Source organism: Python bivittatus, unplaced genomic scaffold (assembly GCF_059951505.1).
Source record: "Python bivittatus isolate LINGU-HERP-01145 unplaced genomic scaffold, Pbiv_v1 ctg000210_np1212, whole genome shotgun sequence".
In the NCBI taxonomy this organism is placed as follows: domain Eukaryota; kingdom Metazoa; phylum Chordata; class Lepidosauria; order Squamata; family Pythonidae; genus Python; species Python bivittatus.
In genome coordinates, this window is record NW_028277053.1 from 1,187,595 (window position 1) to 1,213,555 (window position 25,961).

The window sequence follows — 25,961 nt, forward strand, 5'->3', positions numbered from 1 at the left end:
GGACAACTTTAAATGCTCATAATAAAATCTATAGATGGGAACCACCACCACCACCACTGGCTTTTAAAAAGCCCCGCGATAAATATAATCACACCCTCTGTGTCAAACCACAAGCATTACTGCCTTGGCTTGCCTTTCTTAATGGTATTATAGTGGGATGTTCCTGATTTCTTGAAGTTACACATTTCCAGTCTAGATTTGCATCTTCATTTCTAAATTATGCAAATGCATAACAGGAGAGAAGAAACTGAATGATCATTTACTATCCCTCCTTTTCTCCTGGAGTATTTTTAATTCCTCATCCATGTGCCCTTCCTTCCTTCCTTCCTTCCTTCCTTCCTTCCTTCCTTCCTTCCTTCCTTCCTTCCTTCCTTCCTTCCCCTAGCCCTTGTTTCCACTTCCAGTTCACTACTTTTCCTTCAAATAGTTTAATTCATAAGGATTTTAAACTTTAGCATATTTCATTAAAACAAAACAAAAATTGTTTCTTGAGTCATTTCTTTTCTTTAAAGAAGTACAAAAACAACAACATTTTTAAAAAGTATCCTGCCCAGGGTAGTTTATATGGTTTTTTTTTTTTCTCACAACAAACCTGTGACAAAGGCTAAAATAAAAATAAATTTAAATTAGTAAAATTAAATGATATCATAAATACCACCACATGTGTGATATTCTCAACCAGACTTTTATGCGTGAAACTCAACAAAGCTTAAGTCCTAAAGTCCTAACATTACATCTGGCCTATCACTGGCCACACTGTTGCCTCCTTCACCTAGATGACTTAATAACATTACAGAGCATTGACTGTTTATTCAAGAATCTACAGTTCAGGAGAATTTGCTAGGTTTTCCAAAGCCTACACTAAGAGTACTGAAGCCAACATAGGTCAGTGGTGTTCTAGGTGCTTCAGGGTATAACCCAACTAGTAGCAAATATGAAACACTGGAAAATTACTTTTATGGCATCTCAAATATGGGGTCATAAAAGTCAAGGGGGCAGCCATGACTGAGAGCTCAAAGCTCTGCTCCCTTTACACATGCGCCACATGCACAACGCATATAAAGAAGAGGCAGGCTTCCAGTGTGTGGCCCCAGCTGCCATCTTGACTTTTGTGACTCCCTATCTGTGGATGTCCCTGCTTCCATGGCAAATTTTACTGAATTACAATACTAAGACCGAGCAATCTTTACTTGTCCAGTTTTCCACAAAAGTTTTGTTTCGGATTGAAGTCTCTCTCTCTCTCTCTCATCTATCTATCTAATCTATTTTGGGGTGGGGACGACAAAAAACTATTCAAGGACAGATTTCCCACATGTGCTTTGTGTATTCTTTTAGTTTGCAAGGGTTGTTTCTTCACTGCTACATCCAGTCCAGTCCTATCCACAACATGTCATGCTGCAAATATAAATGGTTGATTGTGCAGCAACTCTCCTCCTTTTTTTACACCCTTTCTAAAGGTCTTTTTGTTAAATACACCCAGACACCATTTGACAGATGAGTGGCTAATTGCTCTGCGAATTACCTCCATCGATTCCTGTTTCATGTTGCTCCAAACAAACAAAAGATATTAATGCTTCAGAGAGGGAAAAAAATGAACCATGACCTTTCTCTGCAAACACAGCTTGCGGCCTCTGATTATTGGTGATTCCAAAGAGCAGCGGTCAGTCACAATCGCTGTAACTCTATGATCACTATAATAAGCTTCTCTGACCTTCTCTGCCATGTTAAGTGGTTTAAATTTATTTGCCCAACAATACCGAAGCTTTCATTTAAAGTCACAGAACAGCCAGTTCAACGTTAAGAGGCTATAGTGGGGGGTCAGTTGAGGGGTGGGTGTCTAGCTATTTATTTACTTGCTTATTCATTTACTTTGGCACACATCGAAAATGAGCGCTGTTAGATATCTATATATCATCATGCTAAAATTGCCACTGGGTAAGGCAACCCTAAACCATGATTTCAACCGCGGTGAAACTGGAGGTTCCAAAGCTTCTAAAGTTCTTCAGGAATGGATCAACAGTGGAGGTGGAAAGATGGTGGTGGTCCATCCCTTGTGGACTCTTCTTTTTATTAAACATTTTTTCCTCTTGCTGCAAGCAAGAGAAAGTGAATAAGTAAGACCAATTTAAGAACAGGTCTTAATACCCCTGGCTCAGAGGTATGGGGAGAGCAGAGAGGGCTCTTTACCCATTTTTTCCAATCTCTCTAGGGGTATCTGCGAGGGGAGGAGGTCAGTAAGGTCCAGATGGTGATATGAGATTCAGCTATGAGATTGAAACTCCACCCCTTTGGGCTAAGTGTGAATGTTGCATGCACATACAAAGGAGCAGGGCTTTGATCACATGGTTGCAACTTCCTTCTTTACTTTTTGGACCACCCCACCCCACCCCATCCCATCCCATGGATCCTGGTGTGTGTATTCTTCTTCCCAACATTTACATTTTCAAAGTTGAGGAAATCTAGTCTTAGAGGTTAGCAGTAAAGATAGAGCAGATTTTCTGATCTCAGTCTGTTCCCCCAATTGAAAAAAAGATTCTGTTCCCTTTGGTGTGTTTCCCCTATTCTTGGGATTCTAAGGTTGCAGTATCTCTTATTATGGAGTGGATGGGATTTTATCTGATGTTGGGATGCTGTCCTTTGCCTTCTGCAACCAATGAGGTCAAGACAGTCAGTGATAGGATATTGTCAAGATACAAATAAGCAGAAACAGCTTGTGGAATCTCACAAGAAGAACAATATTCTGGATAGGATACAGCCAGACTAAGCATTCTACCTTTGCTGAATCCAGAGTGGACAATAGACTTATGTAGAGCTTTGAAGGGATGTTTTGGTTCAGCAAATCTTCATTCAAAGCATTCTTAAAGAGAAGCAGTAGACAATGTTGTGCTCTCCTTCAAGGTGTCAGATGGAAGATCCTCTGCTTTGATTCAGATGCTAAAAATGTTTCTGTGTATGGTCTGCTCATGCTTTGAACCCCCTTTCTGTGAGATCTAAATGGCTGGCCAACTCAAGTCAGCACACTTACACTTTCATTGGAAGCACTGCTATGAAGCCTACTTTGCTTTAGACTGAATCTCTGATGGGCCAAAATGGCACAATACCTTGAAGCAAAGCAAATCCCTTTTGCATAAGTCCTAAGCATGGTATACACCCCAAGAACCATTCTGCCCCACTCTGGCCTTGAGTAAACTCCCTGGGGATTCCCTAAATCTTGCTGCTGAATTATAACATGGAATGCAAGCAAAGGGGAAACTAATTAAATACAAGGGAGTAATAAGTTAAAGGCATTTAATTAAGTGAATTACATTTAATGAAATCAATATTTGCTAGTATCTTGGCCTTGCTCATTTTTTGCTGTGGCCCTTTCCATTTTTTGTTTGTTTGGCACCCTGCCTTGTATTCAAAACACAAGTGTGGCTCTCAGGCTGAAAAAAGGTTGTGCCCTTCTGATACATAAAGAATTTATTTGGGGAACCTGGTCTCTTCTTCTCTTCTCTTCTCTTCTCTTCTCTTCTCTTCTCTTCTCTTCTCTTCTCTTCTCTTCTCTTCTCTTCTCTTCTCTTCTCTTCTCTTCTCTTCTCTTCTCTTCTCTTCTCTTCTCTTCTCTTCTCTTCTCTTCTCTTCTCCTCTCCTCTCCTCTCCTCTCCTCTCTTCTCCTCTCCTCTCCTCTCCTCTCCTCTCCTCTCCTCTCCTCTCCTCTCTTCTCTTCTCTTCTCTTCTCTTCTCTTCTCTTCTCTTCTCTTCTCTTCTCTTCTCTTCTCTTCTCTTCTCTTCTCTTCTCTTCTCTTCTCTTCTCTTCTCTTCTGATCTATCAAAGTTTTTTAATGATTTGTATTAAAAAAAATGGAAAGTGGAGATATTCACCCATTAAGAGCAACTTTTAAAAATGTGTTTTAAAAAATCAACAAATTAAAATTCCATTAATTCAAAAGGGATGGATTCAAACAATGCTCAATTCATCTCATCATGAGTCCAGACAGTGGAAATTTGGATGCTCTTAATGACAGCAGGGTATCATATAGGGGAAAAAATGCTTTACCAAATTTCAGTGACCCAGTCTGTCTAAGGCTTTAAAGAGAGCCATCAGAATATAATAATTCACCTGGAAAAAAATTGGTGACATTTCCTGAAAAGGAAATAGGTAGATGTGGCAGGTAGAACACCCACAGTTGGCTTCACCTTTTCCTTTCCAAAGTTTTTTTTTGGGGGGGGGAGTGAAGTTCACTTCATAGCCTCCAAAACCATATTCAACTCTCTATTGTCCCATAACCCTCATCCATCAGAGCCAATTTTGTTTTTTTTAGGGAGACAAGAAGCTTCAGTGCCTTCATTACCTCTGCATCTCAACCCAAATGTTCTAAAATGTGGTTCAGAGCAGTAATACATTCCCTGCCCTCTTTTATAGTCAGGACTTTATTTTCAGAGGGTGTGATATGACTTTTCTTTTGGAAGGCAGTTTCACCTTTTTAATCAAATGGATATAGACTATATTTACATTTTTTATTTCATTTTTCATTCCAGTAGTTCCCACCCCCACCCCCCTTACATTTTGAGGTTGTGCATTTCCAGGTTAACTGTAGCTCCAAGTCTTTTAATGAAGTGAATTTCTTCACACGGTTGGTCTTTCTGAAGTACTAAAGGAACCCTATCTATCAAGATTTAATGTTTGCATAATAAGCAACACAAAATTGCCACTAAAGCACTTTGCTGTTGCTTCTAGCAGAGGGCTTATGATAGGTATGACAGATCCAGTTCCATCAATGATAATCTGTTGATCCGGAACAGGAAAAATCAGGCCAAAAATAGATCATTAGGGTGATGATTTCCACACTTTCATATCTCTGAGAACTAGTCATCTTGATTTCCAAGGAACCCTAGACTATTATATGGCTTTTGTGCATTGCAAAAGATTACTGATGTAGTCTTTTCACATCAGTGAAATTAATAAGGGTGTGCAAAATCCAATTCAGTTTCAATTCAAGTCATCAATCCAATGAGTCAAATTGACTCCGAAAATCATTTTCCAAGCATCCAAATGGATGGTTTGATTAGATTTCTGATTCCCTTTGCAAAGTCTACTTGATCTGGAGAATCAGTAGAACTTGCTTCAAGCTGTATCTCTGAATCAAAACTTTCCACAGCTCTACAAATTAGATCAGGGTTCAAAAACATGTTTAATCATTTGGTGCCATAGTGAAATACCATTCAACCGTGTAGGGATCTAAATATGTGTGTTCTTTTTCTTTAATTATAAGTGAAAAAAAAATCTTGTAAAATCTCTCAAGGTTTCAGAGAACACATCCCTGAAATCTCATTCATTCACATGAGAAGATTGTGGTCTTGGTGACCTCACATGAGAAAAGCAAAACCAAATGTTGTCATCCTTACCTCAAATCTCATGCTATAACATCATCACCTTGATGGGACATTAGGCCATCTCATTTCAAAACATTTCAAGCATTTTTATGTTCTTATATTATTTTTTTTGTTTAATGAAATAGGCACCAGCAGTCAATGAGTTGCTGATCTGTAGTTTAGATGTTAGATCATTCTAATTAATAGATTGCACCACTACAAAACTGTATATAGAAACTGGAGATGCAGGTTACTACTCTTTTTTTGGTTTCAGCTTCAGTTTCCATTAGCTTTCATTCTGCAAATAAAAACTGAACCCCTCTGAAAGGAAAAGACCACATAAGAATTAAATAAAATTATATCTTGAAAAACCAGGTGAGGCTTTTTCAGCAACATAGGTCTAAAAATGCAGTCGTTCAGGCTGAAATGGGAAAGTTGGAGTATACATCTCTTCTCACTAACTTTTTGGGACAGCTATGATCTGTCATGGATGGCCTGCACAACGGGGACATTTTTTCCTTATTTGTTAAAAAACAAACAACCTTCCAAGCATGAAGGTCAGCTCATGGGGACTTCTTAGATGTGTCCATATAGTTTTCTTGAAAACAATATAGCAGAGGTTGCTGCATTTTCTTCTTCAGGGATGAAGAGGATGATGATGATGATGATGATGATGATGATGATGATGATGATGATGATGATTTGTAGCCTATTTTCCTGAGATTTTTTTGAGATCTCCCAATGATGTCTGTCTGTGTGTATGTATGTATGTATATAAGGCTGCCTGACTTCACAGAACTCTGGGCAGTGTACAGAAATAAAATCAAGAAGGAAAATAAGCCAATCCTCAAATGATGATAGTTAACTCAGAGGTAAGCCCCCATACCCTCCTAACTTTTTCATGTTCTCAAGAAGATACCACCCGCCCTACTCCAAAGCCTGAGAAAAGAGTTAATTCTTAAGGGTCCATCTAAAGGAGCGGGGGACAGTGTTTAGACCTCTGCACTAACTTTATTCTTTTTTATTATTATTATTGGTTATGTACCACCAAGTTGGTGTTAACTCTTAGCAACCACATAAACAGATGATCTCCATGATGTTCTGTCCCCAACCTGATCTTTCATGTCTTCCTATGGTGCAGCCATTGACAACTATAACTGAGTCCATCCACTTTGCTACTGGTTGTCCTCTTCTTCTCTTTCTTTTTACCTTATTCATTACTTGGTGTTATTTCTTAAAGGACACTGAAAGACTGAAAATGTTTAATTTGGATGGAAAACACAGAGGTTATAGGCAGTAGAAGAATGGTGGCTGTATGATGGGCAGGATAGAACAGTTGCCAACAGTTGGACAAGCTTAGTAGTGGTTTCATACATCAGTCTGATCCTAAATAGTCCATGATCTATGAGTAGACCACTCATAGGGAATGGCTTAAAGATGCAATCCGGCTCCCTGCATAAGACTGGGAGGACAAGCAAAGTATCTTGGAAACTTGTTAGAAGAATTTACAGTTGCACAGTTATTATGTAGTGTATTTTATTTAAATTTTCCACTGGGAAAAATTATCTACTGAAGGGCAGAGAAACTCATATTTAGTCCATGTAATGCAGCAAACCATTATTAATACATTAAACTAGTTTGTCCCTAGTATAGATGTCAGTAAAACTGTTAAATAGAGTTGAAGTGCTTGAAATTCTGGGTAGGTGGGGGAAATTGAAATCATTTCACCATGTAACCGAGTGAGTCATTAACATATTTCACTTCTGCTATGGTATTCATCTGTCTGTCTCAAAGGACTCCCCCCTCCCCCCAAACAAGGGGATAGTAAATCCATTACTTTCATTTTATAGAGGTATGGAAATTGTACAAATTTATGCAGCTGGTGAGTGGCAGAAACAGTAATGGAACCTAACCGTTCTCCCTGGGGTAAAACCCCAATCAACACATTTCACTTTTTTCTTGGGGCTGTGACTATGTTCTTGATTTATTTGGTTGTTTGGTTGGTTAGCTGGTTATCAAACTTATCTTCTCATTTTCCACTATAAAAATTAGCTTTCCTGGTGTCTTACCAGGACACTCTACCTCTACTGGAGCTCTTCATTTGATATGATCTATCCATTTCTTTCTCCAAGGTAAGGGTTTTATTCCCTATTTTTTTCTTTTATCTATCCCTTCAGTTTGGGTGGGTGAGGGGTGTTACTCCTTCTTATCTCGTCTTATTCTTTTTCTGTTCCTTACCTTCAAAAAGTCTGTCTTGGTTGTCCTTTAACGTTTCAAGAGGTGTTTGCCCCACTTTTTCAGCTCAAATTTCCACTCCATCCCTTAATAATTTGAATGCAGAAGAATTCAGCCTAGTTCCAGGAACAGACATTTGCATTTCCCCCCCAGGAGTTCTTATTTGAACAAGAATTTGCTCCATTTGCTTTCGAAGAAATAGAGTGTGAGGTTTTTGTTCCTACTTAGTGAAAGGTGGCCAAGGGATGTATATGAATGTCCTGTCTTTATTTATATATTTGATTTATAATCCATCTTTCATTCAGAAGCTCAAGGAAGCATATAGAGCACTCTTTTGTCCAATTTTTCCTCACAGCAGTAATCCTCTCCTCTCAGGGAGAGACAATGATTACCGTAAAGTCATCCAGGAAGCTTCTAGGGCTAGGGGGGACTAGAACCTGGTTTCCTGACTCCTAGTCCAGTACCTTCACCACTTTGGGTTTATTCTGTGTCAGATTCCATCTTCCAACTTTTGGCAGGGATGGAACAAACAATATCAGAATGGAAATGCCCAGTTATCTGACTCGAGTGAAGATGTCTTCACCATGGAGTATTCTGCCAATATATATTTATGAGCTTGTGCACATGTTAATAATATTAAGGACAGTTTGGCTTATTTCTGGAAAGTCTGAATCTCGTAACCTTACATGATTTCTGATGCTTTTCTCCAGCCACCTCATTCCCCGAACACCTTTCCTGTACCTGTAAATGTCTCCTCCTGAGCTGGTGGTATGATGGCACACTTCAAAACCTAGAAGCTAGGGAAAGAGGAATATGTTGAAAGCCAAGGGATAATATGATAAACAGATTTAAACAGGAACAACTCAAACAACTAGCAAGGGCAATAAATATTAACATGTAAGAAGGTCTGTGTTGGATCAGACCAAGGGGCTTCCTTGTCTAGCATTCTGTTTGCATTGTGGCCAACAGGTTACAGCTAGGTTCCATCAAGTAGGACTTGAGCAGAGTAGAATTTATTTATTCATTCATTCATTTATTCATTTATTTATCGAATTTAGACACTGCCCAACTCATGAGGAAGTGACTCTGGGCAGTTTACAATAAAACAACAAATACATATTAATTAAAGTACAATAAAAACAGTATAAAAATACAATAAAACCAAACACATACATTAATATTAATATTAATAACAACAACAACAACAACAACAACCCCTTCCAATTCTGAATCACGGATTCAAAATTGGAAGGGGCTATTTAAGCTATCAAGTCCAACCTCTTGCATATTAAAGGAATCCAAATTAAAGTATTCCTAAAAGAAGACTGTCTAGTCTGTGTTTGAACACTTCCAGTGAAGAGGAACCTATGATCTCCCCTAGGAATAAGTCCCACTTTCAAACTATTAGATTTTTTTCCCCTATATGCAACAGCAATCCTTTTCTCTGTAACCATGTATGAGATCCTTTCAGACATTTAAAGAATGCTTTCGTATTGTCCTTTAGTCTTCTCTTCTTAAGACAAAGCATTTCCCATTCTTTCAATCTTCTTTCATTGGACTCCATTTCTAGGTCCCTAATTACCAATAGAAGAGAATATACGTAGCTCAGGGTTGAACTGTGGAGTCCTTGGGGTTCTCTGAGCTTGGTTGTTTTCTTGCAAACGTTTTGTTACCCGGCTGGTAACGAAATGTTTGCAAGAAAACAACCAAGCTCAGAGAACCCCAAGGACTCCACAGGTCCCTAATTATCCTCATTGTTCTTACCTGCATCTGCTCCAGTTTGTCAGAAATGTTCCAAAAAATGTGGTAACCAAACCTGAACATAGTACAAAAGGTGAAGTCTGACCAATGCAGAATTAGTGGAACTATTATTTCTAATTATTTGAAAATAGCACATCTGTTGATGCAGTTTAAAACATTTGTGGGGGGTTTTTGGGGGGGGTGTCAACTCTATCACACTGAGGATGTTCAGTTTGCCATCAACAAACTATTATTCCAAGATCTTTTTCACAAGTACTTTTACTAAGATGGATATCCCTCATCCTGTACCTGTGAATTTGGATTCTAGGTGCAGAATTTTGCATTTCTCTCTCTTAAATATTGTGTTATTTGCAGTGTGTGTTTCTAACATGTCCAGATGAGTCATTGGATTTTAGGTAACATATAGCCATTGTGACTAGTAGCTCATGTTAATATTAGGGTTTCAAACCATCACTGATTGCATAGCAAGTTCAATAGGTCCATCTGAATGGCCACGCATAAACACTCATACTCTTGAATCAAGCTTGATGCTGCTGACTGTATCCATGCAGCATTATGGCAGAATTATGAAAGGATTTGCCATTGCCTTCTTCCAAGAAATTTTTCAGCTTCCCAGTCTAGCCACATTCCTGGGTCTCCCTGACAATCCCTCATCCAAGTACTAGCCAGGTCCAATCCTGCTTAGCTTCCAAGACTGGCCCTAGTTGGTTAGATGATACAGTAGGGCTGTGCAAAAATATTTGCTTCAGATTTCTGATTTGAGCACTGTTCAATTCACTTTCTCAACTGAATCCACTTTGGAAACTGAAGCAGAAAGTTTGATGATCTCAATCCAGAAGTTTTGGATGCTTCTGTGAATGGACAGAAACATCTTTTCCTCAAATGGATTCAGAAATCTAAATCGAGTCAACTTTATTCAGTGATTTGGTTTGAACATCTGCACTAGCACAGAACTACTATGCAGGACAATCCATTAGAGCAAAGTTTTATATTTGGCCCTTCTCCCTCATCAGTGTGCATTGTTGATGTTTCTGCTCATCTTTCATTTCCTCTTGTTCTTCCGTTCTTTACTCTTTTGCTATTTCCTTTTCTTTCCCTCCTTCCAATTCTTCTTTCTTAATTCCTTTCTTAAAAGATCTATATGCAAAAGGTTTTTTTCCCTCTCTGCTCATGACTTTCTCCTTTACACAGTTGATAGTCAGGCACATATGTAACTCTGTAAGACACATTGGAAAACACTGCACACATTTCAGGATGCCTAAGAGTCAGTTTGGTGATTAAGGCACCAGGCTAGAAACCAGAAGACCATGAGTTCTAGTCCCATCTTAGGCATGAAGACCTTGGGCCAGTCACTCTCTCTCAGCCCTGGGAAGGAGGCAATGGCAAAGCACTTCTAAAAAACCTTGCCAAGAAAACTGCAGGGACTTGTCCAGGTAGTTGCCAGGAGTCAAAAAGTGACTTGAAGGCAGCAAGAAAAAAAAAAAGAGTCAGCGTACATAGACACTTAGGAGCAGACAGTATAAACATTTATATAAATTACCTTTTAAAAAGGACCCCAAATCCCTTTCAATAATATTATCAGACACTCCTCCTGTGGTCCATGAAGAATGACAACATTCTAAAAAATGCAAATTGCACCCCCCCAGTTCAAACCAAGTTGTTTGCCCCAATGTGTAGTAGCAGAGATTGTATGGATTTAATGATGTATGAGAGGAGACATTTCATACTCTCTATGAACCTTACAAACAGATGCTACAGCAGTTGGAGTATCAGTAGCAGAGATCGCCTCACTGGCTCATTAAATCCTGCCTAGTGATGCACCAGGATGAAGGTCCTATGGTCTTTGGGAAGTATAGATTTCACAACAGCTAATAACATTGTAGTTGAGTAGCTCATATGCACCACTCAAAAACTTGCAGCTGAACTCAGATACTGCAAGCTTCATCAGCTTCTGTCACCACTGTGCTCTTAGTAGCATTTGTGCAATAAGGGCATCAACGTAACAATTACATATGCTTGGGCTTATGTACACATTGTGTGTTTTTAAACATTAACCTTATTCATGCTAAATGGCCACGGGAAGTGTGGTTTTGAATCATCCATTGGGGACTTTTCTTCACATTACAATGCTGTGTGTAGAATAGCGTCCTACAAGGTGACTTGTCTTCACCTTGACAAGGTGCTTTGCGCATGGTGGCAACCCAATTGTCATCCAGGCAAAGCTGTGACACAGTTCTTCTCATCAGGGTGATGCAATTCTCCTTGGCAAGGGGTTTCACATTGCTTTGAAGGAAGGAGTGGCAATTCCAATAAACGGCATTAGCTGACCGGAAGCTTTTGAAGACCCTGCTGCAAACTTCTACAAATAATGCAAAGCCACGTGGCTTCTTTGCATTATTTGTAGAAGTGGAAGGGGAGGCCCTTGCACTGCAAAGAAACTTAAGGGCTTTGCTTTGAAGCATTATCAAAGCAAAACCTTTGGGAGCTTTTCCTGACCCCCATGAAGAATTGTGTCAGTCTAAGAATCAGCCCACTTTCTACTGCTGCTCCACCAATATGGATTTTCTAAACAAGATTTCTTAAACATTCCACTTGGTTCCCTTTTTGAGTTATCACTGATCCTTGATTGTTCAGAATATTGGCTTTCTGACAGAGTTTGGAATGAAGCCATTTTTATTAATTTAGTTATTTTTGCTGATATAAAAGATCGTCTATCATGTTAATGATATATCGGTCTGTGGTACCACTGAACAATAATTACAGAATGTTCTTAATAGTAAATCATTTGTCACAATCACCGTTCTCTGAAACAATCTTTTGTTGAGCAATAGAATACATTAGGGGAGAAGCAATATACCTTTATGCTTACCAATTAAAAGGTCCTGGACATATAGAATTCATATGAAATTCAGGACATAGTATTATAAATTATGACAGCTTCTTTGGAAATCCTGATAGGCACATAACTTGCTGCTAATTTCTAACTTGTCAATTTATATATGTCTTTTCAAGCGTAATTAGAGACACAAAGATATGGGTATGACACTGTGTCACGGTGAAATGTAGAAATTTGGAGAGGTCAGAAAATATGAGGAGGGGAATAAAGGTAAAATAGCAAGTAGAGTCTTCTTAATATAGAATATTTCCTCCCTCCTTCTCTCTTTTCCTGTGTTTCTGCCAGAATTACTATTGCTTTTCATTGTATAGTATATTACTTTGGGATGGTATTTTCCTAGGTTTTAAGAAATATATATTTATGAATGTATACTTTGAAACAGTACTTTTAACGATTTGTGTGGGAGCATTGAAATTATGGACTTCAGAACAGAAATACAAATTTTCAGGGCACACACCAACAGGGGATGGAAAGAACCCCAGGTATTAAAATCATACAGAGGATCCATCTTGCCTTAATTCATCTAGCTGTTGGGGAATATGCAACAAAGAGTATTGCAAAACAGTTCTTGGTGAATCATTGATGAACCTGTCAGGTACTTCACTTATTCTCCATTGAATCAGTTTTGGTGCAATCAATACCTTAAAAAGGGACAGTTGTACCTTTGGTTTCAGAGATAGCTCTGAAATTTGACCCCAAAGAGGAGGAGGAGGAGGAGGAGGAGGCGGAGGAGGAGGAGGAGGAGGAGGGGAAAATTTTATCTTACTTTCTGTCCTACAAGTATAAGGTCAATATGACCCAGGAAATATCCTATGAAATCCTATGCTTTTATCCTATGAAATCTTCACCTCTCCACTGGATTCTCTATGGGAAAAAAACAGGCTAATGTGGGCTGAACAGGTCCAGAAGTGCAGATTAAACTATTGGGTGATAGTGAATGAAAACTCAAGGATCAAAATGGTACACAGGGTGGTACACTGAATGAGAGCCCTCCAGACTACAGTTTGGTTGCATACCAAACTTGTTTAAACTTGCAGTGAATGTATTAGTTTAAATTCAAAGCAATATCCTCCATGCAGAACAAGATGTTCTCCAAAGAACTGGAGGCGGTGCACACAAGTAAAACATTTAGGGGGAAACACCCACAAGATTAATTGGTGAGGACTGACCATACCTGAGTGACCTTTATGTATGACTGTATGATGATTCTACTGAAAGAGGTTTGGTAGCTCTGCATCAGAAAAACACCACACAAAAACTTGTGCTATCAAGTTGTTTTTGACTCCTAGTGACCACATAGATAGATTTTCTCCATGACATCTGTCTCTGACCTGGTCTTTTGGGTCTTCCAATGGTACCTCAGTTGCCACTGTAACTGAATCTATCCACCTTGCTGCTGGTCGTCGTCTTCTTCTCTTTCTTTCCACCTTTCCCAGCATCAGAACCTTCTCCAGAGAGCTGGGTCTTTGCATAATGGCCATATCTGGTGGCTACCAAATATTAGCTAACTCTTGGAAGGAAATGGGGATAGAAATGGAGTATGTTAGAAAGGGGTATGGCTGCCTAGAATCCCAAAAATCAATATAAAAACAATACTAATATGCCATAACAATCCCACAGGTTATTGGGGAAAAAGATTTAGCAGGAAGAATATTAGTTATTGAGCTTCTCACACAGAAGATTAAACGTTTAAGAGCAGCAGCCCTGCTTTTGTTTACATCTCATTTGCTGCCAAAATGATCTCATAAGATCACATATACAGAGTGACATCAATTTAGACTGCACATCTTGAAAGTCCCTTTCTTGAATTTCTTGGAGGAAAACATGCACACACTACAAAAACGGAATTTCATTTAGCTTTATGTATGACTGTATGATGATTCTACTGAAAGAGGTTTGGTAGCTCTGCATCAAAAAAACACCACACAAAAATAATTGTAATGTAGTCAGGCCTCCTGTTGTACCCCTTCCATGTACATGCAGTGTTTTACTGAGACTTACATCTTCTTCAGTGGGTGTGTGTTGGAGGAGAAGCACATAAAGGACTTGGACACTCTGGAAAAGCTATATATGTTCTGAATCCAAACTTTCCAAATTTTCAAAACCTTCCCAGTTCAGCCGGAATTACAGAATAGCATACAATTTCAGTATCAACGTATTACAAAGAGCAGCCAGAAATAGTACCATTCAGTATAAAATACGATATTTAAAATTAAAATATACATAACATATCCCAATAAACAATAAATGCCATTAGGACAGAGGAAAACCCTCGCATTTTATTGTGTTGTTGGTATGCAAGATGGCAAAATTTCGCAACTTGAAATGTTATTTCATGGTTCATTATTAGATCATGGCCAACTCTTTCCACTTCTCCAGAATCACATGGGTAAGAATAGAATGCTCTGCAAGGAAAATCCATGGAATTGTAGAGGAATAGAATTAGATTGATACTGATCAGACCTAAATTTAAGTATCCACAGCTGGTCAATTTATTGTGTATTCTGGTTTCCTTGAAAATTCTTCAGGTGTCCATCTAAGGAGGAACCCCACTTCAATTGCTTCAGACAAGAAGCCCACATTAACTCTAATTCTTTTCATGATGGGATTGGCCCTAAACACGGATTCATTTCAAGCCTGTTTCATGCACCCCTTAACCAAGATTAAGCTGGGGACTGATTGATTTGCCTTTGCACAGCAGAGTGGTGAATTCCCCTCCTTCAACTGAAGTAGAAGAGACAACAGGGAAAGAAAAACGATCAGTTTGGGAACCTTGGACCTGGATCTCCCATTTTCATCTGCTTTCTCTTTGAATGGTGTTTCTGAACTGTAAAAACCCATTGCTGAGTCTCAGGTTATCTAAAAGCCTTTAAAAGGACAGAAGACCTTCAACAACAGACATTCAAATGGCTTTCCTTCCCTTTAATGTCCTGCACATGCCACCCACCTCTTGCCATGTTCAGTCCAGAAGAAAAATCCCTCCGAAGCAATGGTTGTTTTTATTAAATTCTCCTCAATAAAAAGCTCAGGCAGGATTTATTAGGTACTCAGGGCGGACGTTTAGTATTTCGCTAGTTATTAAGTGAAAATCAATAGAAAGCAAAGAAAATGGAAGTCACTGCTCTGTTAGCACGGTGTTGTCGCCTAGATATTATGTTGGCTGTCTTGTAGATTCATGACAGACGAAAGCGGCCGGCTGAGGAGTCTTTCTGCTTACATTGCAGGAGCCAAAGTGGGGTTATTCATTAGACGAGGCAGCTGGCCAGATGGATTTCCAGCTCAGTTTTACCATTTATCTTGAAAACGTCGGTATCGAGTGAGAAAGAACACTGATATTATGTGATATCACTGGCAGCTTTATGTATCTAAATCAGGATTTATCGTTATTTTGTTCGGAAGACCTCTCTCTCTTTTTTCCTCAAGAAATACCATTTCACTGGGAGAAAATAATAGCTAAAACCATGTCAAAGATAACCTTTCATGATGTCCGTCCACCATGTACTGTAAAACAAATAGAACCCAGGGTATTAATAGGTTTAACCACTTTCAAACAAATCATGCTGTCGGATTCTATGCGTGCGCACATCTGCGGGAAGGAGAGTTGAGGATGTTTGTTCGGCCACAACAGCAACAACCCTCTAATGATCAAAACAGGAGTTCGGTTTCTTGGCTGTTTTTCTTGCTAACACTTCGACTATAAATAACTTCAGAGTTGGGGCTTGTTTTAATTGCCTTTAAAAACATTAGGAACTTTGTAACTTTGGAAGAATGCAACAGTTTTCTTGTGCTTTTGCTAAACTAATCAAGCAGAATCTGTCCCTCTCTTTTCTTTCTTTCTTTCTTTCTTTCTTTCTTTCTTTCTTTCTTTCTTTCTATCTATCAATCAATCAATCTTTCTCCCTCTAAAGCATTATGTAACTTTATCTTCTTCTAAACATGTATGTATCTGTCTGCGTCTATTCATCTATCTAGTCTCATGAACACATATACTTACTTAATTGCAACACCAATGATGCTCCCCTAATTCCAGGGTCTTAATTAACAATAATAGCAGTGACATCACACCCGGTTTTCCTAGAGGTTTGGGAAGGGGAGACAGAAAATCAGATGTTGATTTTTCTCTCTTTAATATTGCAGACATCCTTGCCCAAAGTATCTACTTCTGTCCTTAGTTTCTCCTCACTCACCCCCTTTGGTTTTCTTTCTGCTTCTGAATCCCATGATCTCCCAAGCCTGGTCAAAATCAGTGCCAGTTTTTTCCTCTCATTTTCTGCTGTATGATATCCATTAGTGCACTTTTGTGGGTGATTTTGCTACTATCCTATCATTTTGTACTTTCTACACACTAGCATATACACGGGGGAATTTTTTGTGCATGTTTCTCTAAAGTACTTACTTCTATATGTGTCATTTGAATGAAGAAAGGTTTACAAGATTCTGAAAAATGTAAAATATAATAAAAGCTTGAGAAATATGAATTAGATCAATTCCCACTAAAAAGCAAACTTAATGGATTTCTCATTCATCTTTCCTCACTACTTCGGTCAGCTAGGTGGGCTCTCAAACCTTCCTTATTGTGAAGCTGTGCTAGAGTTTAATACTTTTGGTCCCTCGAATGTAAATGGAACTCTGAGAAAGCCTCAAATTCCAGAAATAACAAGTAAAATCCCTTGAAATTAACACAGAGATGTTGAAAACTGAAGGGTCCGATGCCAGCTTATATCAGAACTTTGGAGTGTGCCCAGGGTGTATGGCACTGCACTTTATACGCATGGTCCTCTAAAACAACTTTTCAGAACCTTGATCCCCTCCAGATGTATGTATTCCCAGAATTCCCCAGCCAACATGGCCATTGCTTAGAATTCTGGGAGTTGAAGTCTATATATTTAGTGGGTACCCAATATTCATGAAAGCTGCTATAAAAGTAGGGAATGTTGGGAACAGGTGTGATGTATGCACTCTTGTCTCTTTCATGGATATTTTTCTATATTCATTATAATTAATAAAAATATTGTATACTAGTTCTCATCACAATATTGTATGCTACTTCTCACTCTGCTAACATGATCTACTAGTCCAGTAAAAAGAATCTGAAATCATGAAAAACAATCATGATGGGAGGGGCAGGTTATGATGGCCAAGGAAGGCCAACCTAAATACATTGTTTTTTAATTGGGCTACCAGATCTGGGTTGCAAATTTCTAAGTGACTGCCAAATGGCAACACCCAGTGAAAGTTATCTGTATCTCTTTGCTACCATCCTGAGATCATCTGGATTTTTGGCACTCAAATCTAGTAGCCCTATATTTTAAAAGACATCTGAAATATGTCAGCACTGGGGTCTGTCCTACCATAGAGAAGTTATTCAACAGCACAGTTACCACTAAAGTACAAGAATAGCTTTTCATCCATCAGAATCTGGATCAGTTCCAAACCAGGTTTAGCTTAGGACACTATGATTCCAGGCTTTAACTACTTAGGTAACCTTGAAAGAATTTAATAGGCCTTATTTTGAGTAATTATTTCTAGTATGTCATTTTATTACAATCATTTTTAGCCCTGAACACTTTCTCTGATCTTCTCCTGTTTTCCTAAAGAATTATATTCCTACCTCCATGTTTTCTGGGCCTTGTATCTTCATCCTCTTCTTATGATTTGCTCCTACCTCTGTTTAGTTATTGATGCTTCTCTAGTTGCCACCATCTGTGGTCTTAGAATTTACTCATGATTCTGTTTTATTATTTCTTAATTTGCTACCAGTCATAGTATTTTGTATTTTCTGGTGCTTCTTTGGTTAAAAAGAAAAAAAAAATCCTTTCAAAACAACCATTAAAATGCAATGCATTTAAATTAAGATACCCAATTGTATATTGATTTATAGTGTTTTGAAACTGTCAGGAATGTAATTTGACATTTGGAGAAATTCATACCCCAGCAAATAGCTAAATACAGACCTGAACACTGGTCTGGAAGGAGTTAGTCATGTCGCTGTACACAGGAATCCACAAAAAAATAAAATCTTCAAAAATCCTTAATGTTTGAGGATGCATTCATCATCCAATCAACATTTGCTAAATGGTTATGACACACTGTGATGGAATCAGAGCTGGTGATTTTACAGGGATAACATGGCGTAATCTAAGTTGCTGTTGTTTAATTTTAAATATATGCCTCCAGTAGACTGTATTGTTATTTATATTGGCATGTCCAGTAGTTTTTCCCACCCCCTACCCCTTTTAAAAGCTGTTTAACCAGTAAGTTTCACCTGTGTTTTTATTTACCTGAATTTTTACTTTGATTGGAGACACTATTGTAACCTGATTACTGTTCCAGTCTTAATAACTATTTCGGACAAAGAGAAACTGTCTCAGAGGATAATCTGTGTTTATCCTTGATATGTTTTCCCCCATCTAAAAGTGGAAACTGACAACAATATTTAAGAATGTTGGAGCTGATAAGAAAGCTAGACTTCGTTGCACACAGGGCTTTGTGGCATTACGGTTCTTTCTTCTCCACGTTCTTCTTTGAGCATTTATTCCTAACAGTGCTCTTCTTTAGGAATTCTTCTCATGTCAACAGCCCCAGTTAGAGATGGACCCATCTGGTTTTACATGTGCTCAGCAAATATTCCCTGCCATCAAATGCTATGTATTTTTTATCGAGAAAGAAAATTGAGATGGAAATACAGTTTGTATGCATTGTCTTAACACCCCTCCCTTTAGATACATCATATTATGACAACTAACTCATACTAACTTTTATTCGACGTACACCCGTAAGATGACAGTGATGATTTTCTGTACTTCTTTTTTTTTTCACCAAAAGAAATAAAGCCAAGAATGAATAAATAAACAATTATGAGCCAAAAACATAGATAATAGAGTCTTTCTGTTATGCAACTTTCCAAAACACAGTTTTTATTCTTTCGAACCCAAAGGAATATTGGAAAGAAATTGCATAAAGAGGAACTTCTCTATCTGTGGGCAGGATAACTTTCCAAAAACTGAACAAAACAGGGCCAAATTTGGTATTAAGGCAAAAGAAAGATTGACTTGCAAAATGGGCCAGATCCAACTGGGGAAGAGGAATGCACACAAACACACACAGACAAACACACAGACAGACAGACACACACAAACATATACATATACATATTTCCCACAGTGCACCTCTGTGGAAAAGCAGTTGGGCAGTCATTCTTCTCTGTTTATTCAAAACTCTTGATTAAATCATTCGCTTCCTCTATGCACTATATATATATACACTCAAACCCACATTTGTGTTTTTTTGTATGTATGTGTGTGTGTGTTTGTATACATGTATGTTGGAACATTGTGGATTTGTATACAACTGTGTAATGTCTATCTTAACACCTCTAGATTTATTCTACTACCAAAGTCATTCAAATTGAGGCTGTATGTAAGTACTGTCAAATAAATAAATATGTTCTATAGAACTCGTAAAAGAGGAAATCTTACTCCAAGTATAGTAACTCAGCAGTCCTCTCACTGAAAATGTGAGATATATAATTGTTAATAAAATTGCATCCCTTAAAAAAAAAAAAAAACGAGAGAAAGGAAAGAGTAGAATGTAAATGTAGTGCTAATTGAATTACACTTTGGCACTGTGAGACACTAATGTAAATATTCTTGCGAGTAGGCCTAAGACACTTGAAGTAATTACTTAAAGTCTTCCTTTCAAAGAATCCTCCCTCTTTTTTTTTTTAAATGCTTTTTAACATTAGCACTTTCTTCCTGACAAATTAAATGAAATTTCATTACTCGCCCTGACTTAATGGTATGAGGCTGTCTGTTCCACTTCTGGGTACACGTGAGTGTTAACTCTGTGTGAGCAAAGGACAAGGGTTTTGTGGTCCTTAGATTCTCCAGATCACTGGTGCTGGAAGTCTTTGGTCAAACTTTTCCACCTTCTGGCCAGATTTGTAATGTTCTGATGATCAATCATGGTGTCTTATTGGAGAGATGCTCATCGGTGATTAATTTCCCACAGTGACCATGACTTTAGTAGCACTGCACAGTGCTTCAAATGCAGTTCCAAAAAGGTGCTTTGGAGCTTCTGGTAGTGAAAACACAGCATCTGCCTGCACCTCTTTTAAGCAGCTGCGTTTTTTCAACTGGCAGCTACAGACAGACTCCCAGGTTCGAGGACAGCTGCACAATCCCAGGAAAGATGTGGCTGCTTTAAAGAGGTGCAGACAACTGCTGCATTATTTATTTATTTGTTTTATTTATTGAATTTATCCCTGCCCATCTCCCCACCCATCTCCCTGCCCACCTCTTCCTCCTCCTTCAAGAAATGAAATAAAATAAATGTTGCCATGAGGCAAGTATCAAAAGACTTAAAAGACTGCTAATCTGAGTCCTGCAATGCGCCAGGTGGTGATCAATGAAATGGGATTTCCTGATACCCCAACCTCTGATAATAGAATATAGAAGGGAAGGATTAGAAAGATATTGGGTAACACTTGGTCTAACACTCTAGCACTGAAACAACATATTACTAAAATATTCTCAGGAAATGGCCATCCAGTAAAGGAGATTCCACCACTTCATGAGGCTGGCTATGGCACTGTTGACTAGTGACTACTAAGGTCTGAATCATTGACGCTCCCAATTAAAAGTTTGCCTCTTGTATGAACTGACTAAGAAAACCATCAGTCTCAGGGCCGATAATAGCACCAACATTTGTTGTAAGCTTAGAAACAAGGAGAAAAATTGATGAGCTTTTGGATTCTGAAACAGCAACTTAACTGAGAAGTATCGTTAGTTCAGTTACTCAACTGTTCTACCACTATCTCTGTGGAGGCTAAATGGGGTCAAGAAGTACTCTGCATGTTGCTGAGTATAAGGCTACAGTGGTCATTACAAGGGGGAAGAAGACAGATACTGTTCTGTGTCTGTTCAGTTTTTCATTTTCAGCATTGTCAAATAAGTGGAGAAATGTATCTGAGATGATTGGTGATCTGATGTTGTACCATTCTTGCTAGATGTCCTCCTAGAACATACCTCACACAGAGCACTGAGGGTTGCTGAAGCCAAGTTCTTTCTTATCACAAAGGTCTTTTCTCCATACCCAGAGTTTCCAGCTTGAAAAACAAGGACCTTGGAAGATAAATTGCACTGAGCAATGTTTTTTGGCGAGAATTCTGGGTCAGCCTTGAAAGAAAATATCTCTACTTGTTTTCTATGCTAGAACTGTTACAGGTTCTGAAAACAACTGTTGCCTCTTGTGTGGTCCAGGTGGAAGTTCATGAAGCCCCTCAGTTGATTACTCTTTGCCAACAAGCAAACCACAGTACCAAAAATAAGAATCTGGAAAAAAATAGTTTGGATTTTATTAGTATGAATATTAATATACAAAATAAAATGTTAGACACCTAGTATATACAGTAAATGAAACAACGTGCTGTTGCCAAAAATAAAAATTAAAACCCACAAGCAATAGCCAGAAGTAAGTTGTGGGAGAGACGGGCTGGTGGAGAGGGCGAGGTCTGCCACCTGCCCTTTGAGGTCTTCTGGGACCTTCAATCTAATTGCATCATCTTCAGTAGATGCGAATTTCAAGGTTACACCTGGGTGGTCAAGGGCAGACCCAAGTGTAATCGGTACTTAGATCATACATTAATCTGATTTGCCATCTATTAGGTTTGATTTCTGCATTCCTCGCCTCCTCCCTGAAGCCAAGATTATTGTGATAGTTTAAGATAATGGATTCCAACGGAAGAAAGGTCATCCATTCACTGAGATTTGGAACCTTAAGATAATATGATTAATCTAAAAGCTGCTTTCTGAAGAGGGAGGGGCACCCTTTAATATGCTTAATTGGGAAAACAGGAAGAAGAAGAGATGGAAGTAGCAAAGAAAAGAAAAAAAAGAAGAAGAAAGGGAAGAACTCAGATATCTCATTAACCGGTATAATGAATGTTATTGAGAAAATATCTCATTCATTTTGAAACTGATAATTCATACATGCATAGACATGCAGATTTACATACACACTTATGTCCTGCAGGCTGGGGAAGAGCCCATTTATAATTTGAGCACCACACATTATGCAAGGGGTCATGGACTGACCATGGTATCCTCTTTAATGCTGAACAGAGAAATTCTCTTTCATTTTTCCCCTATTTCTCATTCAGTTTGGTAAAACTTAGCTAATTTCCAAAGTCTAAAAAAGGTTGGACCTGGTGAAAATTTGGATAGGAGAGGCCCAGGAAATGTTTAGTTTCCCAACTAAACTTTATTCTAGACTGGGGATATTCTATCTCTATCTATCTATCTATCTATCTATCTATCTATCTATCTATCTATCTATCTATCTATCTATCTATCTCTATCTACCTACCTACCTACCTACCTACCTATCTACCTACCTATGTATCATCTCCTAGAAGGAGGAAATGATAAACCACTTCCATATTGTTGCCAAAAAAACCTATATGGATGTCACTCCATATGTTGGTTCTTGATTCTTGAGGGTAGATACAAAAGGATTCCATATAATCTAAGGCTGAAGAAAGGTTTATCAATGCCTTAGTACACATCCTGCTATGTTGTATTATTTATAAGCATGTAAGGGACCATCTTATTACTCCCATTTGACAGTTACTGAGACGATTCTGATTTATTTTCTGTACGGTTGTTATTATCAGACCAGTGTGATTCCATTTCTATGAATGTGGCCAGATCCTGCTACACTGTCTGTAAAACCCGACACCCCATGATCACGTCAGTGATCTAGCAACAGACTTTTATTTTGTCCCATCTGCAGTTGATTGTTGTATTATGGTCGGTGACTGTAATAAAGATATGTATGCCTGCAACCACATGGGCACAGGACCTGAGCAATATTTAGCTTTCTCTGTACATGTGTACAACTCAACTAATCTTGATGGGGGAAAACAGTTGAACCCATCCTATGGGAAAGAAGGAAAGTAAATTTGTACTGTATTATACTAGGAATGGATGAAATGGAAGTTTTGTTTCATGTTTGCGGATTTCTTTGTAAAAAGGATGGAAAGTACATTAGAAGGACATTCATTTAGATACTGGGATGTTCCTTCTGGAATCTAGGCTCCACATATGCTGGCTCTATTTCTGACTTAAGCTTCACTTTTATAGTGATTCCCTAGTTGCCATGCTTTTTCTTGATAACTTGTCCTCTTTCTGGGAAGGCAGAATTTAGAATGAACTCAACCAGTACAACGTCTCATGTAAGGCCCTCTTGGCTTAAGGTTATCCAGATCTAGAGCCACAACCTGGCAGATGGTCTTCGACAGCTCTCCAGGTAGAACAGGGTGAGTGAGGCAACTTACACTGGTAGGACGTAAATAGGACGCTCCTTCATGCCAGTGAGCTATCTTCCTAATGCACTGTAGATCTTTTTTCTTAGCCTGTTTTAATGTCTTATTCTCTGCAATATTGGGGTGAAGATAAAACTATATCCCTTTTGCAGAGCAAGCCTTCTGCTGTGACCTGAAGGAAGCAGAGACTGCACCCCAAGGGTTCCTCCAAGGTCCTTTCTACAGCAATTTGCATCCTCTCCTCAAAACTCCATTTGCTAATAGGAGGTCCACCTCTTCTGAGGCCAATCTCATTTGCTGTTCACCGTCACACTAACATCTCCAGGAAATTTGCAAGATTTCTTTCAGCTGCCATTCTTTTACATTCTGATAATTTTAGGACCTCATAAACATATATTTTTTTTCCTATTTTGTTTTGTTTTTACTTTTTCTGTTGCACCTCACTTGTCACTGACTAGTATAGACAGACACGCACACACAGACACGCACTCACAGTATTCTAGTAACTCAGAATGTTAGTATTTCTGCATTTTATTTAAAAAGTAGTTTTACAAAGTAGTCAATTAGTTTTAAGTATTTAGGGTTTTTTTGTATTCTACTTTTTTGTTTGTCGTGTTTAAGTAGTCTGAACCATTTTATTCACTTCTATTAATCTTCCAGAATTACACTGTATTATACATATTTTAAAATATATATTTTAATCTGAACCTTGCAACTACTTACAAGAATGGAATAAAATGTTGGTTGGGGTTTTTTTAATAGTTTTTATTAAAAGGTTTTACATAAGTAACAAGGAATACATTCAAAGAAAGGCAAAAAATTATAGTAAAGTAAATGTGAAAAAGTAAAGAGAAAAGAGAAAAGAAAGAGAAAAGAAGATAGAAAAAAGAAAATGAAAGAAAAGAAAATTGTGTGTGTGTGTGTGTGTGTGTGTGAAAGAAAGAAGTGGCTTCTGATCTTCCTCTCAACAGTTCTAATTCTAATCAAACCTCTCTAAAATTTCATCACAGTTTCCAACTTTCTATAACCTATTCTTTCTAATCATCAAAACCATAAGTCACAAAATCGTTTTCTTTCTTACACAAAAGTCCACAAGGGGTTTCCAGTCATTGATGAATGTTAATAATGACCTTTTTCTAATCAAAGAAGTCAGTTTATCCATCTCAGCAAGTTCTGTCAATTTCACCAACCATGGAATAAAATGCTGGTTGGTGACTGTAATAAAATAGTAATAATAAGAGTTTCCTTCTTAAAGTTATGAAATGTGGGAGAAAGCAAAACTAACCAGTTCTCCCATTTTGAAAGATGGATTTGAGGTCAAAACGTTTACAAGTCTGGGTTGAATCTCTAAATTCAGGGTTCTTTGTATGGGAATCCATTAGGATGGGCCAGGAAGACAAGTGATGTCATGAATACCATGACATATATAAGCATGTCTTCTATTAGATGCCCTTCATAGGAAGAGACCTTTGTCAGTCTACGGTTGCCCAAAATGAGGAGGAGTCTGGTAGCACCTTTTCCAACTAACATGTTTCATTTAATTAAAATTAAAACTTTTGTGAAGTACGTGCATGTTAACAGGATTGTGGTAAACTTTTTTTTTTTTTTTCCCTAATGGCAAGCTCTGAATTTTAATAACGATATGTCAACAAAATCCTGGAAAGGTTGAATAAGACCATGGAAAGAGTTGCATCTTTTGAAATGTTTGCTGGTGAGCAAAAGGAACGAAGGAACATTTGCAAGGAAAGATCATATATGCACCAGCAAGAACATTGCTGAATTCTCTTTTGGGGATATGGGGAGAAATTGAATGTGGCAGAAAATGAAGGTGACTCACAAAGGTATCTTTTATATGTACTTTCCAGACAATCCCTCTGTCCTAGCTAACATGCCAGGGTGAGGTTCATGGGAGGCCAAAGATAAAAAATATATAAACAAGATGACTAAGGCATTAAACTAGGAACAGTTGCCATAAGCCCATTATAACCAAAATCATCACCATCTTCCATCCGTTGCCACTGAGCATGCAACATTCTTTATAGTTGTGAAATGCACATCCACTCACACCATCAGTGTGGAAATGAAATCCTGTGGGGAAGCATACATATCAAAGTAGAAATACACATATTAATATAGTCTGGTGCAATATATCGTATGCCGCTTTGGTGATGGATGCTGTTAAAAAGCACTAAAATAGTGACCCGTCAAAATTAAAAAAAAAAAATGGCATTACTGTAGCCGATCTGATGTGAATCAGGACACATGAATAATTGTTCTGGGCTGAAATTAGCACAACAGTGGAGAAAACGTTACTGAACTTGCAGAAATAAATCCTGAGGTTACTTTTCAGAGATGTTATTTTTGACACCACATTGGCATTCATCTGAAAAT